General features: G+C 41.7%; 1 protein-coding gene across 2 annotated transcripts in view; it reads left to right on the top strand.

Moving 5' to 3' along the window:
* The first annotated feature begins 2,269 nt into the window (after positions 1-2,269).
* The window catches only part of CERS3 (ceramide synthase 3), a 104,773-nt gene continuing 99,319 nt past the window's right edge, over positions 2,270-7,723 (top strand). Inside the window, exon 1 of one of the 2 annotated variants that reach the window (XM_017518759.2) lies at positions 2,270-2,721. The gene's annotated coding sequence lies outside the window, so the exon portion shown is untranslated. The remainder of the gene's footprint in view (positions 2,722-7,723) is intronic. The other variant, XM_037735062.1, reaches the window with a different exon arrangement.

Raw genomic sequence — 7,723 nt, 5'->3', positions numbered from 1 at the left:
TTCAAGCAATTCTCCTGCCTCAGCCTCCCAAGTAGCTGGGATTACAGGCACGTGCCACCATATCATGTCTAGCTAATTTTTGTATTTTTAGTAGAGACGGAGTTTCACAGTATTGACCAGGATGGGCTCGATCTGACCTCATGATCCACCCGCCTCGGCATCCAAAAGTGCTGGGATTACAGGTGTGAGTCACCACACCTGACCAATAGGCTCATTTTTATATCTCATCCCTGAAGAAGAGGGAAGAATTACACCTTGACTGTGACTCAAAAAAGACAGCAGATGCTGATGGGGTCCTTTTGACGAAACAGGAAGTGTAGAACTATGTCTAAATAGTTCCAATTTAATTTGAACATTATATTTTATCAGTAGATAACATGTGTTTCATTATAGAAGTGACTAAAACAAAGCATGTGGTTCTACAATGTTGTTTTTTGTTTTGTTTTGTTTTTTTGAGACCGAGTCTCACTCTGTTACCCAGGCTAGAGTGTAGTGGGACGATCTCAACCAATCTCAGCCCACTGTAACCTCTGCCTCCTGGGTTCAAGGAATTCTCCTGCCTCAACTTCCTGAGTAGCTGGGATTACAGGTGCCCACCACCACACCCAGCTGATGTTTTATATTTTTAATAGAGATAGGGTTTCACCATGTTGTCCAGGCTGATCTCGAACTCCTGACCTCAAGTGATCCTCCTGCCTTGGCCTCCCAAAGTGCTGGGGTTACAGGGGTGAGCCACTGTGCCCAGCCTGGTTCCACAATATTCTTTTGGCTTGTTTAATTCTGAGAAAGTCCAAAATAGGGTTCAGGAGCATTCTCCTCCCGAGATATACCTGGAATGAAAATGAATGTTGGATGATCACAATAATTGTTTGACAAGTATTGAACAGCTGAGCTCCAAGGGTCAAAAGATATCTAAGGCTTGTCCAGTGAGGATTCCTGGAGTAGTGGGGAAGCAGATACAAAAATCGATTCGCTTGCGATAGTGTGGTAAGTGCTGTAATAAAGGTATACACACAGAACAGAGAGGGCCAAGGCTGGGGAAGCTTGAACAGGATTCAGACTTTCATTAGGCATAGAGGCAAGAGAGCAGCTCATGGCAAGGGGTCAGAAGCTGCCCACCGTTATATTTGCAATTTAGTGGGAAAGGGGAAAAGGAGGTCCTGGAACAACAGTTTGCAACCAAGCTGTTGTGCCACAGAGCCTTGTCTTGATCCTGTAAGAGGAGGGTGGCTGGTAGAGTTTTATCAGCAGAAGAAAAAGAAATGAGAATGGGAAGATGAGCTAGGTGACAGCTGGACGAAGATGGACCTGATCTAGAACGCCTCATGGCAGGAAACCAGTTCAGCAGTGATCTCCTGGAGGAAACGAGGAAGGCCTGACCCGACAGTCTGCCTCAGTTAGTCACCAGCCTGCTTTAAGTTCAACCCTTCTGCCGGATGGTTTTAAAAATGTATGAGCCTAGTACTGAAAGAGAGAAAGTCTTCGAAGAGAAAGGCAGACTGGGAAGCATGGAGTGAGAAGTACCCAGTGAAAGAAAGGGCGTTTATCAGTACTCTCTCTAAATTCATGAGTGAAATCTGAGAAATTTTGGAGCTTCAATGAATGGGAAACTGGTGATTCCCTTTACTGCATCTAGTTCATTTTTAATTTGCTGTCATCTGCTAGCTGATGAAATAAGAAAAATGTCTTTCAGCAGTTGAAGACAGCTAATGAGAATCAGGCTGTCAGAGTGGGCGGTGCTGCTGATGTGTGGTTTATGACTGATACAGGAATCAACTTGTTGAAGCTCTCTACTTGTCAAAGCACCTTTAAATAATCCAAGCCCAGAGTTGTTTCATCTTCAGGCAAGAGAAAGTGAAAATGGCTTCAAAAAGTACAACATCTGAAATAAACACTATAAAATGCATCCACACCTGTCTTTGAAATTGTAGTGGTTCAAGCACACGGAGACAAGCAACAGTGTTTATTCCCTGATGCTAATGAGCTTGTCTGTCTTTGTCTATGATGATTGCTCTTTGAGACAAACAAAAACAATGTGAATTATGTCTGACTGTTCTAAATAGAAAAGACTGCCACACTATTTTTTGGTGGTTATATGATTTTAAAAAGTGATTTTTGTTCTTAATTCCTAGGAAGCAGGCAGAGAAATCACATTCCTGTGGACCAGTGCTCCTTAGTGGATGAGTTTTGTGGCATGGAGGTGATTTAGTTAGCAAGAAGCCCTGCCTGTTTTCTGGAGGGTACTGTACTTGTCAAACCAGCTCCTAGGACAGTGCAGGGTTGTGACTGGTATTTCAGGGTTCTCTCTGCACTTAAGCCCTTCCCTTTTGATACAAACAGCAAGATCATCCTGTTCAGCAGTTGACGAATGACCGTGTGTACCACAAGGCAACAAAGATGAGGCAACTGATGCATTTGTAACTCCATGTCTGACTGAATTCCAGTTTTCTCCTTTCCAAGTGGTGAAACAGGAAGCAACATCCCATCAGGAAGAACCTGAGGGCGCCATCCAGTAGCTTCGCTTCACGTCACTGACTGCCCTCAGTCAGAAATCTCGACTTGCAACTTGTAGAGGGTGGGTCTCTGAAGGAAATTTCAGAGGTATGCAGAGATGAGGGGTGTTGCTCTCTGATGAGAACGGAGCTGGCTGGAACGCTGGAAGCCACTCTGACTGCACTTCACGAGCAAGGGGCACCTTTTGTGGGCTGACATTTCAGAAAGGTAGGCGCCATCTCATTGATGTTAGTATTTGGAGACTTTGAAAACCAAGGTGGCCGTGATTCCGTGTGTGAGCCTATGTGTGTGTGTGCCTGGGCTCGTAACAGAGAGAGGGAGAGGAGACAGAGAGAGGTGGGGAGAGGCAGCCAAATGAGAAAATGTTCATTTTTGGCTGATGTTTGGGAGAAATACAGAAAAGACAGACTTGGGGCCCTTTGCTTTGTAGAGTTTTGCTCGGAAGTGTTCAGTAGTGGAGGGTAAACGTTGAGTCCAAGCTTCCACTCCTGACCTGCATTCCTTGTTCTCGGGCCAGTTTAAACTGATTCATTGAGAGTTTGGAAGAATGGCTTGGGGAGTGAAATCACACGCGGCTGAATGCTCAGCATGGCTTGGTTTATTGGAAAGCCCTGACTCCAGGTGGAATGAAAGGGTCACCACAGATCCTTGCCAGGTGGCATGGCAAAGCCCATTGCCTTAAACTGAGAACAAGGTGGGACTTGCCCACCCCACAGTGGCAAGCCTTCCTAAGCTGCCTCTGTCTTGAGAGATGCAGTGCTCAGTGTTATGCCAGGAGAAATGAGGTGTTTAGTTCTAAGACTGCCAGTCTCCCACAGAAAAATGAAGCAAAATCAAACTACCTTTTCTGATCCAAGCAAATGTTTAGCAAGAATGTTTTGTTAAGCATTTTAGTTTTTTTGAAAGCTTTGCACAAAGCAAGGAAAATAAATCTTTAGGGCTGACCAGATAATGAATTTTAATGTGTTCATTAACCCTCAATGTTCAAGTGCCTTCTCTTCCATAAGTGAGTGTTTGACTTTAAACTTCACCTTTTCATTGCCTTCCCCCTACAAGCCTTATGTGTTTCTTAAAAGGGGTTTCCATTTATAATTTCATCAGTAGAATTTCTGGATAAGGAGACAAGTTCTTTAAAGAGAAAATAGGCATATGTTCATAAAAGTAATCATTGTGTGGTCCTCTTGTTAATGATATTTCTGCCTTTTTCTAAAATATCAATTTACATAAGTTTGAAGATAATTCTGGGCTAATAATGATCTACATTTACTAAATCCTTGCTATGTGTACATGCATTTTTCCATTTAGGGCTCATGATATGTCACTTTCAGATGAGGAATTGAGGCTTAGTGAGATTTACAGCGGTACAGCAGGGAAGCGAGAAAGCCACAGCTTTACTGCCTTTCTGCACACTAAGATGTATGATTTGAGCCCATTCTATATTCCCGTTCTATTCCATGAACCCCTCCTTGTTGTTGGGAGGGATTTCTGAAGCCATGATAATATTCAAATACTTGAACTTGGTATCTTATAACAAAAGGCCAAATCAGTCAATCAATAGCCTGCTTCTGCTGTTGGGGTGAAGGCATGGTGTGGTGGACAGAACGTGGACTAGAAAGACAGATCAAAATTCAAATTCCTGCATCCTGCTTACTAACTGTGACCCTGGCAAGTCAGTGAATTTCCTTTTCTTTTTTTGAGATGGAGTGTCTTGTTCTGTCACTGAGGCTGGAGTACAGTGGTGTGACCTTGGCTCACTGCAACCTCTGACTTCTGGGTTCAAGTGATTCTCCTGCCTCAGCCTGCCGAATAGCTGGGATTACAGGCATGTGACACCACACCTAGCTATTTTTTTTTTTTTTTGTATTTTTATTAGAGATGGGGTTTCGCCATGTTGGCCAGTCTGGTCTCGAACTCCTAGCCTCAAGTGATCTGCCCACCTCAGTCTCCTAAAGTGCTGGGATTCCAGGTGTGAGCCACCACACCCGGTCTCAGTAAAATTCTTCAAACTTCAGTTTCCTTATTTATAAGATAATATTATAACATCCATCAAACAAAGTTGTTTATTACAAGGCATACAAAGGCAGGATATGTCAAATGCCTTCCATTGGACCTGACAGAGGGTAGGCCCTTGGTAAATAGCATTCATTGATCTGTTTTACAGTGATTTCTTCATGCTCTTGACATGTTGGATCCTGTTGTAAGCTTGGGGGTATCGGCAGTGAACAAAGTAGACAAGTCCCTGCCCTCACGTAGTTGCCTTTCCACTGGTACTTGTTCTTTATATCCTAGTGCACCTTTTTTTTTTTTTCTCCAGACAGTCTGCCTCTCTGTCTCCCAGGCTGGAGTGCAGTGGTGTGATCCTGGTTCACCACAACCTCTACTTCCCGGGTTCAAGCAGTTCTCCTGCCTCAGCCTCTCAAGTAGCTGGGAGTACAGGCGCGCACCACCACACCCAACTAATTTGGGAAATCACTTTGTGATTCTCTTTTTTTGTGGAGCGGATCCAGCTTTCAAACAGCCTCTTAAGCAAAGTAATGAATGTCCTGTGCCAAAAGTCCTCCGAAGCACAGTAAAATCAGGCAAAAAGCAAGAACATCAGATACTTATTTTTCAAAAGTCAGTTTGTTGTGGTAGGCCAGGAAAGTTACAGTTTTGCACACATACACACAGACACATACACATACAGACACGCACACACACACAGAGTTTATATGGGTTTTCCCTGGCCTCCACGCCACAGCAGAAGCACTGCCAGGAGCTGGCGGAGTACTCGTGGGAGGAAGGTGCTGGGATGGCTCCAAGGGAGCTCCCTCTACTCACAGAGCGTGAAGTGTATCGTGGCAGCTGTTCATTTATCTTGGGCCCCAAGCCATCCACACAACAGCCTTGGATTTTCTAAGGCCTCTCCAACATGAATTTAGGGATACAATGCAAAGACTGACCTGCAGTTGTATACCTTTATAAGGATAGATTTGAGACAAAAGCATGACTTACTTATTGGCAAAAAGCCTGCCATCAAGTTCATCGAGTAGGTCAGCTGGCATCAAGAACGGTGTGTTGGCAATCTGTCCCCATGTTTGAATCCTGAGAAACTGCAGATCTTAGTAGAGAGATAGGAGAGAGGAACATAGGGAAGGTGTCTCTGGAATCAGATGCAGGTATATTCTTCTTTTTCCTGGAAACACCTCAACACACAATACAACAATCTAATTGATCTTATACAGCCAGAGTTTGTGGTTTTGTTTATTGAGTGAACCTAGGATGACTGAAGAAATCCTTGTGCCAACTCTAGACAGACCAGACAGTTGACAGCATGAAAGAAGGCATTCTAAAGTAGTGAGACTTAACTTACCTAAGCCCCGTGCAATCAAGCCCATCCTTCAACAGCCATACTGTATGTGTTGCCTTGAGATTTCTCCTTGTAGCTGGGATTTAAAATGATGAAAACATAAACACAGCTAAAAGTCTAATTAAAATAAATAAATTAGGGCTTATATATAAAAACCCCAATGGGCAAGTGAGCAGAGAGATTAAGCTTTGACCTTGTGTAAAACTAATAGCCACAATTCTCCACAGAACTTTCTGCTAATGGTGGACAGATGTTCAATTGTAAATGGGCTTCAGTTCGATCACTTCCAAAGGTTGTTATTATCATAATTTCAAGGCTGAGAAGTTCCACTCTTAATAAATAGAAAATAGCTCTGAAGAGAAGGGGATTTGGTTTAGGTGACCATGAAACAAATTTTATGTTTCCCATGTATGAGAATTTTAAATTTCTCCATCTGTGCATATCTTCATGCTACTCAAATATAAAGTTAAAGGGTTTTGGGTATTTTTTGGCCTACCTGGCCACTGGAAACTCTGTGGAGAGGATTTGTGCTGGTGGTGGGATTATATGTTTCAATTTAATGGAAAGTTTCCTTTTTATTGTTTCCTGAGTTAAATTTTTAGGAAATACCAGGAAACTAAGATATTTAACCAAAATTCCCAAATCTGTCTGCTCAGGATTTGTAAACACACACTCACACACATACACACACATGTGTGCATGTACATAATATGAAAGCACAACTGAAAGATAAATGCATTTTTCATTAATGGGAAAAGTGTAAAATTCACAGGTAAGGTGTGTATTTAGGTTATTTGAAGAGATAAAATATTACATTAAAGAATTTGAAACCATTTTTACTTACTATATTCATGTTGTAAAATGAAGTACTTAGTGAAGAAAAATCATGTGATAATCCATTTAATTCTCTGCTGGGATAAGGTTTATTTGTTTTATTTTGATTTCTCTGCCAGACATATTTTGTTGGATAGTCAATGAATACTTGTTGATTAGATTGATCTGGACACAGGCTGAACAATAAACTAATCATTTTAAAATTTAAGCAAAAATTCTGAAAGCATTTTCTTCAATAAGGAAGATGACTTGACATTATTAACTAGCTTGGCTTAAATTTCTTCCACTCAAAGTTTGTTTTCTTGTTTGACATATGATTAAAAGTTCAAAAACATACAATATGCTGATGCTGAACAAATGTCAAATTCTGCAGATTAGCAGTTTTCATTTGTGGTGTTCACATCACAGGATCATTACCAAATTCCACTTTGGGTCAAAGTTACAGGGTTTCGTAATGAGCTCTTCCTATCCCATTAGCTGTAACTGGCTTTACCTGGCTTGGTTACAACGGAGATCTGCTTTATGTGGAATTCTGGGCTATAACTAATTGTGTAAGAGTAAAGCTTCAGAGCTTTTCTAGATGATGACTATAAACTCATATGCAACTTGAATTTTCCTCAGTGATTGTTATGTAGATTACACTATTGCAGTGGTTTTCAAACGTTTTGAGCATTACTGATAGTAAGAAATACTTTTTATATCTCAACTTAGGACACATACACAATTCTGAAATAATAGTTTCATAAAACAATACTTATGAGTATTGATGTTTTCTATTTCATTTCATTATACTATGTAAAATTTCAGGTCATAACCTACTAATTAATTTTCAACTAGGGAACAATAGACCAATGGAATGGACTAAAGATATTATAGGGCCGGGCACGGTGGCTCAAGCCTGTAATCCCAGCACTTTGGGAGGCCGAGGCGGGTGGATCACGAGGTCAAGAGATCGAGACCATCCTGGTCAACATGGTGAAACCCTGTCTCTACCAAAAATACAAAAAATTAGCTGGGCATGGTGGC

This window comes from Cebus imitator, unplaced genomic scaffold (genome assembly GCF_001604975.1).
Source record: "Cebus imitator isolate Cc_AM_T3 unplaced genomic scaffold, Cebus_imitator-1.0 Scaffold19, whole genome shotgun sequence".
In the NCBI taxonomy this organism is placed as follows: Eukaryota; Metazoa; Chordata; class Mammalia; order Primates; family Cebidae; genus Cebus; species Cebus imitator.
Note: the sequence above shows the minus strand (reverse complement) of the source record. Positions and strands in the feature narration are given on the sequence as shown.